The sequence below is a fragment of the Papio anubis genome, chromosome 6, assembly GCF_008728515.1.
Source record: "Papio anubis isolate 15944 chromosome 6, Panubis1.0, whole genome shotgun sequence".
NCBI lineage: Eukaryota > Metazoa > Chordata > Mammalia > Primates > Cercopithecidae > Papio > Papio anubis.
This window is the reverse complement of record NC_044981.1, coordinates 59248515-59268798: the sequence shown is the minus strand read 5'-3', so window position 1 is coordinate 59268798 and position 20284 is coordinate 59248515.

The following is a 20284-nucleotide window of genomic DNA, read 5'->3' as shown; positions in this document are numbered from 1 at the left end:
GCCTGCAGATGCTGTCCCACTGGTGGGCCCTTGTTCTGTCAATTTGTTTCTAGGTCAACTGTTTGCATGCTTTTCTAATAAATGAGCCAGACAGTGTCCTGACCTACCTGCCCTTTGAATGTCTGATTCAAAGGAGAATAAGAGCAATTAAGTGCTTAATTACATTCCATTAGCAGAAAGTAAGAAAACAACCTTTTGTGTCAAATATAAAAGTTGCCTCATTTTCTATACTCAGATTGAACTCTCCCAGGACCAGTTTCCTTCCATGGTAATATTCGGCACTCTGAAACTCTCAGTATTGCACTTTTTGCACTTTTGAAAAATGTCAGCACTCAATTTTATAGCATTTGATTTAATGCTTTTGGGGGCACTTTCAACCTTTCATAATTTATAGCAATCTCTCAAAAATGTGTGATAGGCACAGTTAAGGTAGCAGTCAGAATAAAAGGTCAGTATATAGATTGAAGTGTTATAAGACATCAATAAGGATAATGGACTTAAAAAAATTCAAAGCAGAAACTAACTTCTTTAGCACCTCATCATCTTGTTATCACCTTATTACCAAATTCCCTGAAGTGTTTTTCATTTTGAGAATGTGCTATGTTGAAACTTGCATAACATTACTTCTTCTTGAAATGTTTCAAACATTTAACAAAATGATCTAAAGTAATAACATTACTTTTTTTTTTTTTTTTTTTTTTTGGAATGCAACCACACATATACAACTTTTTCTTTTTGTTTAGTCTGTATAAACTATGGGACTTCCAATTATAACTTGATTTTTATATTATCTGACCTAGAAAACTGACCATAGTCCATGTTCTGTAGACAATATATCTTAAAATACAAACTTAAAATATATCAATTTTTAACCCTGTAAAATGTACTCAAAAGAATATTCAATGTTCCTTGAAATAAAATAGATTTAAGATGATCCTTGTATGGCCCAAGCCAAAAGATAAAGGGCTGTTTCCTTTTTTTCAGCATAAAACTTATGAATTATTTAGACATTGTAAAATCAAAGCATGACTAAAAGCATTGAGCATCAAGTTACCATTCTTACCCTAACTACCAGGAAATCTCAGATGCCAACATTTAAGTTTCTGTATAGGTTGTGAAGCCATACCATAAGAAATATTTTGCCTGAAGACAGCCGAGTTTGAATGGTTGAAAGAGAGTCATTTATTGTTCAACAAATACTTATTTGATATTAACTATATGCCATTGACATTGGAAGAAGAATATAGATCAAAAGAGTACAACTATAGCCAATGATTACATCTACAACAGTTGGGAGACTCATATCAATATAAAGATTTTCTTTTTAGTCCCGAATTGGGTCAAGTTCTTGAAAGGGAATATTATGGAGGGCTAAAAATCTGGCCATCAAAGCTGTGTATCTCTCATCTAGAACTTACTCAGTTCCCATGCCCCCAAATTCTGCTTCTAGTAAGTAGCTCCTTGGTGAGAACTATGGATCTGTATTTCTGACAAGCTCCCATAGTAATTCAGATGCAAAACTAACTTTAAGAACTACTAATTTAGACTAAAATATTGATATAGTCATACCTTATGTGTCTTTCTAGCTTAACAAACCTGTGCCTAACACACGTCAGAACTTCATAAATATTTATTGAATGCCTGAATCAATAAGTGAATGGCATCACTGTGTCAAAGGAAAAAAGAGTATCATTGAGATACTCATTGGCCATGAGTATCATTGACATGTTGGCACTGAAAGAGTCCTTAAATCATGAGAAGAATGTTTAGTTCTCTTCCTAAAAAGAAGCAAACACCAAAAATGGATTTTCATGGAGCAGCTACAGGACAATGAGCAGATATTTTCAGAATGGAGAACATCCAGCATCTCAACCCAGATAACAAAAGATATAGCCTACTTGGCCAGTAATTGGGATCTACTCTAATGCTATGAGATTACTCCTATATGTTTGGTGCTTCATGGCATATGAGCACTACTGGTGCACTCCCAAAAAAGCTTAATTGGTATTTATAAAACAGGTAAGTCATGATTAAAATATTGGAGGATATAATAGATTTCCATTTAGAAATTGCACTTCAGTTGGTGTTAATTTTGCCATGTAATTTAGCATGAGATGCAAATGGAAAGAACAGGCAAATACAAATTTAATAAAAATGGAAATGCTCCACCTAGCCAATATAATATTTCTTCACAGGACCAATGCAAAGAAGATTAAGATAGCATATTATTTCTATGACAGCTGATAAAGTATTTCTAATTAATACACAACTTTCAGTAACAAAAGTTACATTTTCAAAAAAAAAAGTGTATCGAAGAAGAAAGACTCCACCTCTCCAAGAATTTACATAGTATAGATTGATTTTTCTCTATGTTAATATAAAATATTTGATAATGTCAAGGTAAAAATATGATCAAGATATTCCTTATCAACCAACCTAAGATTTCAAAAATCAGGATTTGATGAACTATCTGAAAAATAAATTTGACATTAAAGAGGTCTTTATATTTTTAAAACTTACAAAATTGATACATATTTTTGCTCCCCTAGCACCAAACTTGGTCAAGATTTTTTAAATGAAAGGTAACATACATCCAGTAAAGCACACAAATCTCAATGAATTCTTACATATGTACAAAACCATGTAACCACAACCCAAATCAAGACAGATAACATTTTTCAGCACCCCACGAGGCTCTCTTATGTCCCCTGACAGTACATACCCTCTCTCACAAGGGTAATTACGATCCCATTAGGACATTTTAGTAAAACTAAAAAGAAGTGAAAAGTTACCAGTAAAGGACAGCTGCATCTAAAAAATTGAATTTTTTTTTTTTTTTTTTTTTTTTTTTTACTTGATGGAAGCTTCACATGTGCCTTCTTAGTAATGGAAACACCATAAGAGACTGTTCCAAATGCAAGCTCTTAAAAGAAAAGCATTATTCCATATTCTATTATCTCACCTTGAAAACACATTGAATTTCATTTGTTAATTCCTTCAACACATATTTACTGCATGACCATTATATGACAGCCATTGTTCTGGACTTTGCGAGCACAATCCTTCACAGCATAGTAAGGGTTGTGCTCTCCTGGAGCTTACAATTCTAGGTGAAATACAAGTAAATGTGTAATAAAATAAATTAATAAGAAAATAGGCACATCTCAAAAGTGATCAGTTATAATAAACATACTAACAGTTATGTAATGAAGTAGTGACAAGCAGTTGAGGACAACACTGGATTAGAGGAAAGGTTCCTCTCAGGAGAAAACATTTAGGATGAAACTGAATGAAGAGAAGGCCTCAGCCATGTGAATATCATACAAAAGAGAAAGAAGGTTCTAGGCCAAGCACAAAGGAACTAAATGGGGAGCAAACACAGAATGTATGCAAATAAAAAGACCAGAACCATAGCTTGGAATTTCCCCAAAAGCAGAGGTTATAGCACAGGCTTAGTTACAAGCAATTTATTGGAGGCAGTCCCAAGGAGCAAGAGAAAGACTTGGGACAGGAAGACAGAGCAGAGGGAAGAGCTAAAAGTTAAGCAGAGTTGTAGAGTCCCTGCTGTGAGGATTCTGTTGTATTGGGACATCCTGAGAAGCCTACAGAATATCTGCAAGAAGTGTTCACCTAAAGGCAGAAGCAATTATCTGCTGACTTTCAGCCACATTAATTGAGAGTTCCCCCATGGGGCATTAACTCTGCTCCTTCAGACTGTGTTTTCACAAAGGTAGAAGAAATGGTTTGCTCTCTGTTTATGGTGAGAAGTTGTCAGAGTGCAGTGAGTCTGAGTTCCCAGGGAACTGTCCAGCATAGCTACATCAGAAGTCAGTTGGAGTCGTGGTGATGTGGCATGGCACACCAAGGGCATGTGGAGCAAGAGCACAGTGAGAGAGTGGAAAGAGGCCAGTCACAGAGCGAAATAGGGGCCAGCTCATATCCAGCCCTGGAGGTCTTAGTAAGAAAGTTCCAACTTCAGCTTCCAAAATTTGGTTCCAAATGTAAAGGAAGCCATTGCTTTAAATGCTAGGAGGCATTGTAACTGATTACTGGCTGAATCAATTCTTTGAACAAAGGTGAATACTGTTATAATATATATTTGAAAGTTTTCATAGAGTATTCCTTCATCAGCTGCTGGGGAGTAAAATCACACTAATTATGGTTAAGTTAAATGTTGAGTACATTTTGTTATCAAAGACATCCTGTGTGATCTAGCCTCTGTATGGTTTTTCAAATGTCCTCCTTTTTGCTGAACTCTGGGCAAAACTGGCTACTTTCCAGTTCTGAACTATGTCAGACTTTCTCTCATATCTTAGCATTCATATGTATTGTTCACTATTTAAACATTTTCTATTCCTCACCTAACCCAATTTTGCATTTTTTATGTTTCGGATTTAATTATTAATTCCACTGAAAACTCTCCCCCAACCATTTATCTAAAATAGGCCGCCTGCTGTGCTCTCCCATAGCACCATGTGATATTCTCATTTAGGACTTAATATAATTTGTCATTTTCTATTTAGTTACTTAATTCTTGTCTCACCATCTAGATTGTAAATTCTATGCAAAACAGGATAATATCTATTCCATTCAACACAGTGGCACAGTGCTTAGCAGTGCCTGGCATAGGGAAAAAGTTCAGTAAACTCTGAGTGGGTGAATGAATGAATGAATGAATGAAGCAAACTAACTCTGGTTGAGGCATGGCAGAGTGGATGGAAGGCCTGCTCCTCTGCCCCTCATGGAGGCTTATGGAACAGCATCAAGGAACTCCAGTGTAAAACCAAATGCAATGTGACAGTTTTGCCTGTGGCAAATGGTGTAGCCCTGAAAAAATATTTGTATGAAGCTATTTATTGGAGACTTGAGTGATAACTTTTGTAACAAGACTAAGTATCCCTTAAATAGTCTGTTTTATATATTATAATCTTCATACCTTGAAGTTTCCTGAAGGAATTGGGACAGTCAGTAAAAATACTTTTGGTAATAAATGACTCCTGAACAACTTCAAGATTAGCTACTTCCTTTTTGTTCTTTTCAGAAAGAGATAACTTGATTTTAGATACCAGAGGTTGAAAGTAAATGCAGGTCTTTTCGATTAAAAGTTCTAGTGTGTCTGTTCTTTTTAATGCAAAAGGCTAAATCGGTTTCAGGAAAATGCTGACACAATATTAAGATAAATCGTGTCCTGTCTTTAAAAACCCTATAGAATAGTCAACCTTCTCTAAGTCTCAAGGATAACAATAGCTTCCTATATGTGATTAAACTAGCAAACAATTCCTTGTCGCTTGACCTGCATTTTTTTCTTGTTTCTGTTTTACTTTAATTAGATTGAAAATGACTAATATAAACTAAGATTTTCTAACACATGTTACACTTTTATATATATAAAATCTATGCCAAATATTTGACCCTAACTCTATAAGTAATGGAAATAACATTTTCAGGCTAAAGGTTAATATTTTGCATATATGTGCCAAGGAGGTGGGGAAAAGGATTAACCTTAAGTGAAATAAATGCAGAAATAAATTCAACTTAAGATTTAATAAGTTCTGGAAAAAAAGGTACTTAAGTATGTATATTCAGACATAATTTTAAGTTGCTTAAAAAATTGTAATTCTGAACTGGAGAGTTTTCAATAACTCATAATTATATATATTAGTTACTTAAGTGTGTGTGTGTGTGTGTGTGTGTGTGTGTGTATTTACCAGGAAATAGTTCAGACCAATGAAACAAAACTTTAAATGATTCTTACTAAATACAATAAAATAAAATTTCCCTCTGGCATTCAGAGATCTGCTCCATGGCATAACCTGTCTCAGAAGAGGTTTTTCTGAACCCAATAGGTAATCCCTTTCCAAACCAGTTCTATTTCTGTGCTATAGTGAGCCTAGCAGTTTTGGATTTGTTGAGTGAAGCAATTTAGGAATTGCTTCCTGCAGATGGAGATGCATTTTATAGTGAATCATTGGAGCTTTAAAAATAACAAACTGCTGGAAAAGAAGCTTAAAACGATCCCCTCAAATAGTGAAATCTTATCTAGCCCATCTGATGGAGCAATTGAAGGGGAAAGAAACTAATTGGAACTATTGAAACAGCAGGGAAAGTTGGCTGTTCCTTTTTTTCTTTTATCCATTTAATGTAAAAGAAAATTGTCACATCTAATAGTGTGTCCAAAAAAAAGTGTTAACTAGGTATAAATGCCTTTTGAAACTGCCCTTTACCATCCATAAGGTTATGTAACTAAGAAGCTTGCCTGCAGCCAAAACACCTTTTGATGAGAACTGGCTATTGTACATGGCTTTTAAAGAAATAGCACAGTCCATTTTAACATCATGTCAACTGATTCCATGAGATTTAGTCTTTTCCAGTGCAAAGAAGTTGCAAACTAAATCTTTTAATTGAAAAAGCCTGAAGCCACTTTCAGCCTCTTGTATAAAACTGAAATTACCCCTTTCAGGATTAAAAAAGAAAAAGAAAGAAAAAGAGGGTAGGAAGAAGCACATTATTTCAAAGGCAGCAAAGCAGTGATTTATTATTAGTAGTTCCTTCTTCAGGAAAACTGTTTTCAGTTCTCTGATCTTTGAGTCTCAGTTTCATCAACTTAACACAAAATATTGCTCCAAGTCTGAATTAGTCAGATTTCCATAGAGGGACAGGATGGATGAATGGATAGAGAGAGAGAGAGAGAGAGATAAAGGGGAGTTTATTAAGTTTTAACTTATATGATCACAAGGTCCCACAATAGGCTGTCTGCAATCTTGAGGTGCAAGGAGAGGCAGTCCGAGCCTCAAAACTGAAGAACCTGGAGTCTGATGTTTGAGGGCAGGAAACAACCAGCACAAGAGAAAGATGTAGGCTGGAAGGCTAGGCCAATGTTGCCTCTTCACATTTTTGCTGCCTGCTTTATTTTGGCTGGCAGCTGATTAGATTGTGTCTACCAGATTAAGGGTGGGCCTGTCTTCCCCAGCCCACCAACTCCAATATTAATCTCCTTTGGCAGCACCCTCACAGACACACGCAGGATCAATACCTTGCATCCCTCAATCCAACCAAGTTAATACTCAGTATTAACACTCAGTATTAATTTAGAGCAATGCTCATGCTCTAAATATATGTAAATTTGAACTCCAATAGAATAAGTTTCCAGATAATACAACAGTTAAAATAAAATCACAGCATTTCTACTTCAGAATTAGTTTAAGATGGAAACTCTATATTTAATACATTCGGTACAACAATAACCTAAGGAAAAAATGTTATGACCCCAAACAGAAGGTGACCATACCCCTGGTTTGGCTGGGATAGTCCCTGTTTACTCCTGTTATCCTGGCATCCTATCCAGTTAGGCACTCACCCCAGATGCTTCATTTTATAATGAATCATTATCGTCATCAGCAACAGTTGTATGCAAACGAGCTAAAATACTTTCTACTCAGTCAGCTCTCCTTCATGGACATAGTTTTCATCTTCACAACTATCCCCAAGAAGCTAACCAACTGTCCCCAACAGATATTTCATGCTATTTCATGCATGGTAATTGCATTTATAAGAGAAAGAGTATATATGCATTAAAGCCTAAAAAGAATTCTGCCACATCAGGCCACACACATGGGGTTCTCTCTATTTAGTGATAAGAAAAGCACAATGGATAAAAGCTTTTACTGCGAACTTTCCTATTTTGTTAATATGTAAGTAGCTGCCCTAGTACTTTGAATTGGTAAGGTGTTTGAGTCAAAGTTTATTTTTCTTCAGTTGCCTCTCCCTCTCCACCAACCAGCATTGTAATCCAGAGGTGTTCTTAATTTTAATCAAAGCCTAATTATGTTTATGTTATTTTTTAAATAAGTTATATTGATAACATATTCCTACACTACTGAAAATAGTCACTAGCATGTCCATGGATACATCAAATAATATATGCATATTCTCCCTCTACTTTCTAAATTTACATATTCTTCAGTATCAAGAATGGCACCAAAATCTACTCAGCTGGACAAACCAGAAACCAATCATCAAGTTAGATGTTTTTCTCCCTAAGCATCTCTCAAATTATTTCTCCCCATGCCCACTTCCACTGAGCTTATCTGCACTTCTGCTTGGATTTCTGTGTATAACTCAGGGTTTGATCAAGAGACAGAGCCACACAGTTATTTAGGAAAGTTTAATATGAAGATTTATTATCAGTGACATGAAATTAATTTCTAAGATGCAAAGAGTACATTAAATATTTTAGGTAGGCCAGGCATGGTGGCCCACACCTGTAATCCCAGCACTTTGGGAGGCCAAGGCAGGCATATCACCTGAGGTCAGGAATTAGAGACCAGCCTGGCCAACATGGTGAAACCCCGTCCCTACTAAAAATACAAAAATTAGCCAGGCATGGTGGCGTGTGCCTGTAATCCCAGCTACTTGAGAGGCTGAATAGGCGAATTGCTTGAACCCAGAAGGTGGTGGCTGCAGTGAACCAAATACATGCCACTGCACTCCAGCCTGGGTGACAAGAGCAAGACTCGGTCTTAAAAAAAAAAAACAAAAAACAAACAAAAAAAACCCCACCACATTTAGGTATAGCGGATGAAGGGAGCCATTCCTACCTCTAGGGCTGAGGAAGAGTACTCCAAGCAACAAATCAGAAGACACCTATATACGCTCACACATATACACACACACACAAATGCATATGTGCACACATACACACGTGCACACACACATGCACACACACACATACACACATATGCACGCTCACACACACACACCACCTGGTATGCAGAGTGCGATGGAGAGTGTGGCGGTTGAATGATAGAAAAGTTCACTGTGATACCCCAGACCAAGACCAGGAAAGAGGAAACCACGTACTGGGGTGCTGCTGGAACGCACTGGGAAGCTACCCTCTGGGGCTCTAGGGAGCTCACTGAGAAGCCACCACAAAGCTGCTGCTGAACTTGCAAGAATTCCTGCTCACTGGGGCACCTGTGAAACTCTTTCAAACCACTCACTATGAGGTCCAGGAGAACTTACCAGAAAGCCACACTTGAAGGTGCTGCTGAACATGCTAAGAATTTGCCCACTGGAACACCTAGAAGCCAGAAAGCTGGGTGGGTCATGGGCTCTCTCCTAGGGGTAACTCTCCAGTGGAGGTGCTGTGGAAACTTGCTGGGGGTGAGTAGCACTGAGTTTCCTGTGTGTGCCTCCAGCAGAACTAATAAGACAGGAAAGAACGGCAGAGCTGGGAAGAGAACCTCTTCTTCCTTCAGTGTCCCAAGTGCCCTCTACTGACAAAGCTTAACATCCCCCAATTGGCAAAGGGAACATGTTTATAGGGTCCAGCTCCAGCATCACAAGGAAGGACTATAAAGGGTGGATTTGGAACTAACAAACAATTAATTCTTTTTTTTTTTTTTTCTTTTTGAGATGGAGTCTCATTCTGTTGCCCAGGCGGAGTGCAGTGGTGCAATCTCGGCTCACTACAACCTCCAACTCCCAGGTTCTAGTGATTCTCTCACCTCGGCCTCCTGAGTAGATGGAATTACAGGCACGCACCACCACACCCAGCTAATTGTTTGCATTTTTAGTAAAGACGGGGTTTCACCATGTTGGCCAGGAGAGGTTTGAACTCCTGACCTCAAGTGATCCGTCAGCCTTGGCCTCCGAAAATGCTGAGATTATAGGCATAAGTCACCACGCCCAGCAGACAATAAATTAATAACTGGTACAATCTGTCCCTAGGTTTATTGTTCTTCATACATTTCCCACACTGTAGCCCCAGAATAACTCTAAAACATAATATAATTCATTCCCTCCTCAAAAAACCTTTCGATGTCTGTCTATTGCCAATAAGTTCAAGTGAAAATTCTTAAAAGGACCAAGGCCACTTCTTGTATCTCAGCTCAGGTCTACTTATACTCTATGCTTCAAATATATTGATAGGATTAAATTAAGTGAAATTCTAGCATTGGAAAGGAATACTTGTTATTGGGGATTGGGGTAAGAGGAAAAAAGGATGGAGAATGAGTACTGGAAGAGATAATGTGGAAGTCAAGAGAGGTGCTGATGACTAAAATGTTATCTATGGAGTAGGAAGTGAAGTCACCTCCTCTGAGCAGAGATCACAGGACTGGGAAAGATCCGAACAACAATTGGGTAGAAGGAGAATTTGATATTTAATTAAATTTGATGAATTTTGATGAAGTGGTGATTTTGATATTGTCCCTTATAATTGTGCATCTAACTTCATGTCTAGGCTTCAGATTATAATCTAAGTATACCGCAGGGTTCAAGAGGTAGGCATTAAACATCTTGCCAGTTAGCAACCTCTGGTTTACTTTGTTCAGTACACTGACTCTATATAAAGAGATCTGGGACAATTCCAAAAGTTGCCTGCTTGCTCTAAGTGACAGACACAAACTGTACTTTTAGAGCAAGTCTGCCAAATCAACATATTTAGAGGCAAGAACTCCTCTAAATGTCTTGCTTTTTTTCCAACCCAAAATTGGAGTGTAAAGATTTGACAAAAGGCTGTGGAATAAGTGAGAAACTGCAAAAAAAAAAAAAAAAAAAATTAAATTCTCATTGCAAATTCATAGGAATACCCATAAAGGATGTTTTGGGTTCATAAATGTATACCTTTCTAGAGAGTTGTTATCTATTATTCCTTACATTTTTAAGGAATAAATTTTCCACCCACAGCAATTTTGTAAATAATTCTTAATATCAGAAAAGAACAACCATTGACATTGTGTGCTGTGTTTCTACCTTCCTGATAACCGGTGAATTCACCATGGTGACAGCTGAGTAGAAACTGTGTGTATGTGAACATTACTGAGGTCAAGGGAATGGGTGAAATGGCACTTTGTTGGCTTAAATATTTTAAGAGAATTTTTATGTCTTTTTAGTAGAAGTTAAAATAACATTTTAAAAGCTTATACCAACTCTTCTAGCTTTAAATAGCTTCCAAATAGGCACATTATCTTTACAGGAAATTACCTGAGAGCTCCAGAGCTTCATAAGCACTGCATTTACAGATTCTGTTATATTGAATCCTGCCCAAATTGCCCTTACCATGCAGGGGGCTGGAGATCGGCTAAGTTTGCAGTGAGCACAGAGTGAGAAAATCTATTATGAAATTGTAGTTTGGGCACAGTGTATAATTGTAAGATCCTGAGATTTTTGTATGGGGGGGGTGGTAATTCTAAACACTGAAATGATACATTCATTCAACAAACAATTATTAATGTACATATTTTCACCCGTAATACCATCCACCTTATCCTTCTTTCCCAACCCACTTCTCTTTGTACCAGATTTCATCATATTGCTCTTATTTCACCATTAACTGATTCGGACACAAATAATTATATGTTTCATTTATTCTTACCTCCTTTTCCTAATATATAATGAGCAGCTGATCAATGTCAAGTACTGTGCTGGGCACGTTCTCATACATATCTCATTTAATGTATTCAGATAATGGCCATGTTTACTATGTTAGCTCCCCTTTTGGGTTTCATGTTCTTCTCTGTCTGCTCCCTTGGAGGCAAAACTTTAATTCCATTTCATAAGAACTAGAGGGTCATAGGGCCAGAGATATGGAAAAGATATCTCTTTCTGGAAAGGAGATCCTGATGCACTTGCTGGGGAAGACAGTTTGGTCATTTTTCTTTACTAATGAAGTTTATTTTTTTGTAAAGTGAACCATGCCTATCAGAGAGAGAAAGAAAGAAGAGGAAAGAGAGACGGAGAGAGACTATACCATGTATTCAATTTTTCTTTGCAAAATGCCTACAAGATTAAATTGGATGGATACAAGAACAAGAAAAAAATGTTTTTGTTTATGGATTTTCCATTTTATGTATTTATTCCTATGTTATTCTATGACTTTTATTATTGCTCTTATCCTTTCTCATCTTCTTTCTGCCTTTAGAAAAAGCCTTTCATATAAAGAAAAAAGTTTCTATAGCAGAGGACATTTTCCCTGAGCTCTCTGTTCTTGGGTACATTATATAGACTATGTTTCTCCAAGTTCACTTTCTAGGCCACCACAAACTAATTTTGGTTTTGCATTTTTTTCCCATTATTTTCATGCATGGCTACTTTTAAAAAGAAAAAGTTAAAAATGAAAAATGTCATACGTAGTGGTGTGCCTTACAGCACAAAATAACATCCATTTAGGCAGTTCTGTCCTAGAAACAGACAAAGAAAATCTATCTACAGTACTAGAGCCAGAGTCTCCACACACAGCTAACAACTCATTTGACAGAAATTCCAATGTTTTAAGGAAGATTCTTGCAGGGGAGGGGAAGTATTCTTTGTAATTAGCAGGCTCTTATCATGGTGTTGTGAAATTCATGAAAACAGAATGAAAGTTCTACTTGAACCACAGCTACTTGGGATCTCATTTGCATACCTCCTAAAGCCTGCTATCAGAGCTGATACATAGAGATGGGTTATTTCCGCCAGTAGCAATTTTATTTTTTAGAAATATCTGGAGACATTATTCATAAGGATTCATTTCTGCACTCTTTCCTGCTGAGAACCTCCCTCTCTTGACACTGTGGGTGGCCAACTTTGAAATCGCCTAATGATCCGTTAGATACAAAGAGTGCAAGAAGAGTTATTTATTTTTTTAAGTTAATACATGCAGGAGTCCTTTTAGTTCTAGAGGACTTTTGGCATCTGGCTGTGTTATATAAATAGTGGGCACCCTTTTCAAGCCAGCTTCTTTTATTTTTTTTAATCAGCTAAATTTTTCTAAAGGTAACTTTTAATACTTATAGAAATGATAGTCAGTTAATATTCTTACCGTATTGTAGACTTGTAATCAAATATCCTGTAGCAGTTACAGTGCCAAAATGTATAGATATTTGCATATGCTTAGATAGGTGGTATTTTTTTAACTAAGCTTTAAAATGACCGAGTGAATTTTTTCCTCTTTTATGTTGAAGTTAAACATAATGCACATACAGCAGACTGCATATGGCACTCCTAAAATGAAAACTTTCTCATCTTTGTACTTTGATGGATATATATGTTTTCCGATATATGTTGGTCAAAAGTCAAAACATAGCCCAACAACAGAAATAAAATTATAACATCCTGTAAGGACACAGTAATAACTAATGCCCATCAAGTTTTTACTCTGGAGAGAATATTTGTCTCAGAGGGATGGGTTTAAGTCAAAGTAGGCTATGCAAAAGAATCTCCTAATGAAATTTTTTAAATGCAGACTCTTCAGCCTTACTTTAGATCTTTGAAATCAGAATCTCAGAGGGCAAGAGGAGCATGGGAATCTGCATTTATCAAACGCACCCAGGAGAGTCCCTGGTAAATCCTTTGGTGCCAGTTCACAGACCAGCTTTTAGAAACTACTGTCATCTGAATCCACATATTACAGAGCTAAGACCTTAAAATACTTGATACTTTTTCTATTCCTTTGTCACATACACTGTATCTTACAGAGATTTGTTCATGCATTTATGATGTCTCCTACAAAGAATGCGAAAGCGAGTCTTATTAACTGCTTGGCACGTGGCTCCATCCATAATGTAGGTGCACAACAAACTGGATGGCAGCAATTGCAAAAAAATATATGGTCCTCTGGTGTATAGGTGTATAGGTAAAAACTTCACCATAATCTGGATTATTTTACAGACCTACTTTTAATTCAGAAAAATCTCCTGACTTGCTTAAAGGAAAATTTCCAAAAAAGGTTTCTATGTGGTTTATAGGTCTTGTGAAGGATAAAATTTTTAAAACTTTAGGGATGAAAAGATATATTCCATGAAAAAAAAATGTATTTCATGTAAATATATTCTCTCAAAGCTAATTATAATAAGCAGTGACAAATTCACAGCAATGATGTAATATTTAAAGTAAACTGAGCAAAAGAGGGTGACACTGTTTTGAAAACTATTTCCAAAAGTCAGCTGTCTTACATAAGATCCATCAGTCTTAGAGAATTCTCTTTCTGGGTCAACACTGCCTTTTGCTACAAGATGTAGAGAGACATCAAAGTAGGTCAAGTGGCAGAGAAAACAGCAGACTTGGTAGCTTTTGAAGAAGTTGCGATTTAATAACAGGATCTGACAAGATCTGGATAGGAGAAACCTTTATGTCCAGGTGTAACACAGAAGATAGCAAAGATAGATTTAGAAAACAAAATCTATTGGTGAAATGTCTGACACTCCAGGAAGTATTTTGGAACTTTGAGGTACAATTTGAAGTGCCATCATCTGGCAACATCTTAGTTGAGTAAAGCTGACTCTTGCTAATGAGGTGCTAATGGGATATCAAGAGAGGCCAGAAGACTCTGGACACTTGCCCTTGGTTAGATATGGTGAGTTTCCCTTTTCTTGAAGAGTTTTCTATAGAATTTCCATTTCTCTCTCTACTCTAGTTGCCTGCTGATATACAGATGCACACAGTTAGTCATCTCCGCATGAATTTACACAACCAACTTCTCACAACACCTGATGAAAGCAGAAAGAGGAAATGAGGCTTGATTTATCAATAGGACCTGATTAAAAATAGTGCTTTCCTTGGTTTTCACCATAAAATCATCTTTCCTACATGCCAAATCTGTTTAGGTTTATATGATTAAAGCATTTAAATCAATCAATGCTTAGATTAGTTTGACTTTCACATATGAGGCATTCTCCTTGATCTGAAAAAGACTAATTTGATCCTTCCAGAATGTAGCTCTCAAGAATGCTCCTTTCCTAGACTTTATCCCAGAATACAAATGCTTAATACTGACCTTTCAACTCCAAGTAAGATCAGTGGAAGCAAAGTTTTATCCATTACCCCCAAACAACATTAAGTTTTCAACTTACACTTTAGGTCGTACCAGAAATATTTCTGTACCTGTTAGGTGGTCCAGCTGTGCTTTTACCACTATTCTCAGGAAACAAGGAACAGCATTGGCTAAGCAGTCCTCAAAATTTTATTTCACAGAAACAGAAGAGCTTGCTCAGGACACTTTATAACCATCTTAGGGGCATCGATCTATAATTTTTTCCCAATCCTGAAGACTTATGAGATTCCATATCTGTCTGCAATGTGTACAATGCTATGCAGGTTGCCATGAAGGTTATAAAATGCATAAATTACTGATTACTCACAGGATAAGCATTATGTGTTGGCAAAATCTGAAGGTTTCAAAGCCTTACAACCCCACCAAAGCCAGGGTTACCTGTTATCTGATACATAAACTTTCTCCATAGTGTTTCATAAATTATCATGGAGAATTAATATTAAAATATGAATATTTTTAGAAAGGAAACACCTTCATTTTCTAAGTCGGGTACTCATTATTATGAAAGAAATGGTTCTTTCCTACACACAAATTTTGGAGTAAGGGGATTCAAAGACATGAGGAAGGTATTGAGAAACCATACAGATAGTTGGGGAAAAATTCATGATATAGGTAAGATCTACAACTAGACTGGGAGGCTGTGTCATAAAAACATAAAAATATGTTAGTTTCCCAATTATCAGGGCTGATCCCGGCACCTATGCTTAAGAGCTAACAGTTGCATTGAGAAGATAAGATGTAAACTCCTAAGATCTGTAAGAAGAGAGAGAGAGAGAAAAAAAAAAAAGAAAAGATTAAATGGAATTATTTAACTTCAAGTGACAAAATCCCAAATCAAACTGGCTTTAAAAATGTAAAAGCAGTGGAATATATTGGCTCACCATAACTACTGGTGAGATCTGGTACCCAAATAATCAATAATCTATATTTCTCTGTCACTTATATCTACATTGCTAAGTATTAGCTATTTATTCTCAGCTAGGCTCTTCCCTCTGGACAGGCACATGCCACCATCAATTACCAGTGTAGCAACACCAGCAGATAAAAAGAGTAGTCTCCGAAGAGTTTTAGCAGAGGTCGGCCAGTTGGCCTAGTGTGTTGTGTATCCATCCTGCACTACACACTATGATTGGCACCAAGAGTGGAGACAGTCTCTCCCAAACATGGACTGAGAATGGTGGAGGGGTGGCTCTTGGAAAGGAAAACAAAAGCATCTGTGACTTTAAATGGGGCAATGGATGCAGAGAACGCAGAAATAACAAACTCCAAGTCACTCCTCCCTCTTGAGAATGCTTCCCTGACAGGTAAGAGGAGTATTTTTCTTGAGCTCTGCTTTCATGGTCACTCGCAGCCTGGGGCCACCAAACCATATTTTAAGCTGAAGAGTTATATAGTCATTACAGCTCCCCACTGTGGCTTATTTTCAGAATTACTACAAGCGCAGCTCTTGGAGGACTTTGTCCTCAGTGTGGGGAAGCTTATCACCAGCTTAAAATTCTCCTCTGAGCTTTGAGTCTAAGATGTTTTTTGCTAACAGACATTTGATGCACTTTATTGAGGCAGCACCACACATATTCGATGAAGCCCTGAAAAGGCACCCAGTGTGAAATAAAAAGAGGAGACAAATCGAAAATAAAAATAGATGGCTTAAAATAGAATTCATGGCTCCAGATAATCTATAAAGCTGTTAATCTGCCTTCAACAGAAAGCACACAGCTACAAATATTCAAAAGTTGAAACAGAAAAAAAGGGAGAAAAGTCACTTATTAGAAAAGATGCAATTATAATTTTATTCGCATATGTGTTCATGAATGTGTATACATGTGTATTGTGTGTAGAAAGTATCAGTCGTTTTCTAATGAATTTTTAAATTTTTTTCCCTTCTCAGTGGTAGTGAAAATCTGTTTTGTGAGTGTCCAAGGCTGTATTCAGGCAAGCTGTGCCAGTTTGCAAGTTGTGAAAACAACCCATGTGGAAATGGTGCCACCTGTGTTCCAAAATCCGGAACAGATATTATCTGCCTCTGCCCATATGGGAGGTCTGGACCCCTCTGCACTGATGGTAAGAGCATTTCATTATTAAACATGAAGCACAGACAGAAAGAGGTGAAGAGGACAGAAATCACTCAGATGAATCAAGGATAGCATTTGACTGATCAAATACATCAAATCTTCTTCTGGGTTCTTTTCAAGTCAGTTGAGACAAGACCCATTAGTGAGACTGATCTCCAAGCAGGTATTTCTCATACCCATCAAGTAATTACAAAAGTGGTGACTGGGCACAGTGGCTCATGCCTGTAATCCCATCACTTTGGGACGCCGAGGCGGGTGGATCACAAGATCAGAAATTTAAGACACGCTTGATCAGCATGGTGAAACCCTATCTCTACTAAAAATACAAAAATTAGCCAGGCATGGTGGCACGCACCTATAATCCCAGCTACTCAGGAGGCTAGGGCAGGAGAATCGTTTGAACCCGGTAGGCGGAGGTGGCAGTGAGCCGAGATGGTGCCACTGCACTCCAGCCTGGGCAGCAGAGACAGACTCCATCTCAAAAAAAAAAAAAAAAAGTGGTAAGAAGTTTTCCCTGAGGGTAGAGTACAGAAAATCTCTGTACTGTAAAATCTCAAAGTCTAGCTAAGTATAAGAGAGTAACAAGGGGCATCAAGAGCAATATATAAAATCAAATTATTTCATGTCATTTTGGCAAACTGAGAGTACAACATTAACAAATGTATGTATCACAGCCCAGTTGCTTTACATTTAAATGTAACAAAACCCATGATGCAGTTATTACATATCAAGAAACTAAATCACAAACAATAGACATGTGTCTCTCTTTAGGAAAATTCAGTATGAGAAATTCTAAATTACAAAAAGCTGCAAGATGCTGTAATATAAGATTTTAAGAAAAAAAGAAAGCCTAAGAATTTAATGTTAGCTTTGATATGCATAAATGTGTGTAAATACTTTCAGAAATAATAAAAATTCATATTAATAGTTAATCAACACAGGACTGGACTTGCTTTATCATTATGTTCACCATAAATATTAAAAAAAAACCTTTATTCCTTTGGCACTTGTGATATTTGGCACTAAATTTTAGAATAAGGCTTCCAAAGTGAACTCAGGGCCCTCTGGCCCAGAATCACAAAATGAAGCAAACAGATCCAGCCTGTGATGACATGAAAAAGCTGGGTACCACATCCTGAGGTGGCAGGTATGAAAACGGAAACGAGAGTAAAAGAAGCATCTGTGACTAAAAGGTATTGAAGTTTTGGATATATAGGTCTTTGAAAGGAACTGAGATAATGAATTTGTGTGTATCTGAAAGACAGAATGACTTAAGAGGGGAAGAGTTAAGAAGTACTAAGAATTTCAGTCTGTGTGTGTCAGGGTTATATTAGAAGAAGTTAGCCAAGTCATTTTTATAAAAAGAGAAAACATTATAAACTGAATAGAATTTAAGTCGTGTCCTTTCTCATAAAATCTCATGCTTCTCAGATGTAATCATTCTATTTAGATAAAAGCTATTGAAAAAATATAATTGGTTATAATAAATTTGATTACTAAGAGATGAATCATCAGTTTTGCTTCCTACTTGAAAATAATACTGACCATAAAAAATAAGAAGTGAAGATTTAGCAGATGTCTTTATGTACTCACACACACAAAATGATTGTTTACTCCCATCTCCTGGTCTCATTAGAGTTTCAAAGATGCAAGGATATATAGATAATTGAGACAGGAAAAATTAGACATTATTAGGTTCCTTGCCTCAGTGTAAGTTTTAAAAAAGAAGATTCCTACATGCACCTATCCAGAAGAATTTCTCAAAATAATTATCCTATCCATTTATATTCCACAAAGTTGCCAGATCTAGTTTAGAAATGTAAAACTTGTCAAGAAAGACAGACTTCTGACCTTGTGGAGCTTACCTTCTAATTGAAAAGATGAATGGAAAATAAAAATGGCTCAAAACACAATACGAAATTTCTGAGAAGAATTATGAAGGAAATAAACAAGTAGTGATAGACAGTAACTGGGCTGGAGAGCATTTTCACAGGTCACCAAGGCAAGAATCACTCTCAGAGGAAGAAATATTTGTACTGAGGCCTAAAGAATAAGGAGTATGGCCCATGAAAAGCTGGAAAAGGAGCTATCCAGGCAGAAGGTTCAGAAATGAAAGACCCTGAGGAAAGATAGAAGCAGGGCTTTTCGGAGAATGAAAAGATACTACTGTGACTGGTGCATGAGTGTCTTCATTCACTCCAGCTGCTATAACGGAACACCATAGACTAGGTGACTTATAAACAACAGAAATATATTTCTCACTGTTCCGGAGGCTGGAAAGTTCAAGATCAAAGCACCAGTGGACTTGGTTCTGATGAGGACTACTTCCTGGCTCATAGACAGCAGTTTCACTGTGTCCTCAATGGAAGGGACTAACTAGCTCTCTGGAGTTTCTTTTATAAGGGCACTAATCCCATCCATGAAACCTTTGCCCCGTGATCTGATCACCTCCCAAAGACCTCACTTCCAAATACCATCACATTGGCAGTTAGGCTTTAACATGTGAAACCTGGGGAGGGGGGGGGCACATAAACACAGTCTACAGCAATAGTGAGCAAGAAAAAAAAAAATCTAATGTTAGCAGGGCCTAGATCATATAGGACCTTGGGTACATGGAAAGGTTTTTAACTTTTATTTCCAGATGCCTTAGGAAATCACTGGAAGGCTTGAAAAGGGCTAGTGACTTATGTGTATTTGTTTAAACTATTCTGATGGTATTATCTCTAATAGATTTTATAAGGCTATTGGAGTGGTCCTGACAAAAGATAATTATGCCTAGGACAAGGGCAATTACTGTGGGGATGTAGATAAGTGGATAAATTTGAAATCTGTTCTGGAGATAAAATATTCAGAACTTGGTTGGGAAGAGTATGAAAAGGGTAAAACCAAGAACATCAAGTTTTCTTTGTCTGAGCTATAGTGTAGATGGTAGTGCCATGAAAAAGAATAGGGGCATAACAGCTTATTTTGTAGGAAACAGCTTATTTTATTGGGAGGTAAACAAGAGTTTCATTTTGTGCAAATGAAGAAAAAGATGCCAGTTAGACAACCGAATGGAGATGAAATGTAGACAATTGGATATATGATGCTGGTGCTCTGAAGCAAGATCAAGACTAAAGATATAATTTGGGGGAGTCATTAAAATAAAGATGGTATTTAAAACCATAGAACTGTAGATTGTCTAAGGAGAAAATATAGAAGAGAAATATAGATAAAGAAGAGAAAGTGTAGATAAAGAAAAGAAGATCTAAAAAGAGCAGATGAATCCCAGAGAAACCTTCCACAATGTCAATATTTAGATATCTGGTAGAGGAGAGAAAGCTGTATTAAATGCCAGTACCATACCCTGACAAACACCCCCCCTCATCTCTCAGCCCATAGATATTGCTCCTTTTATAAT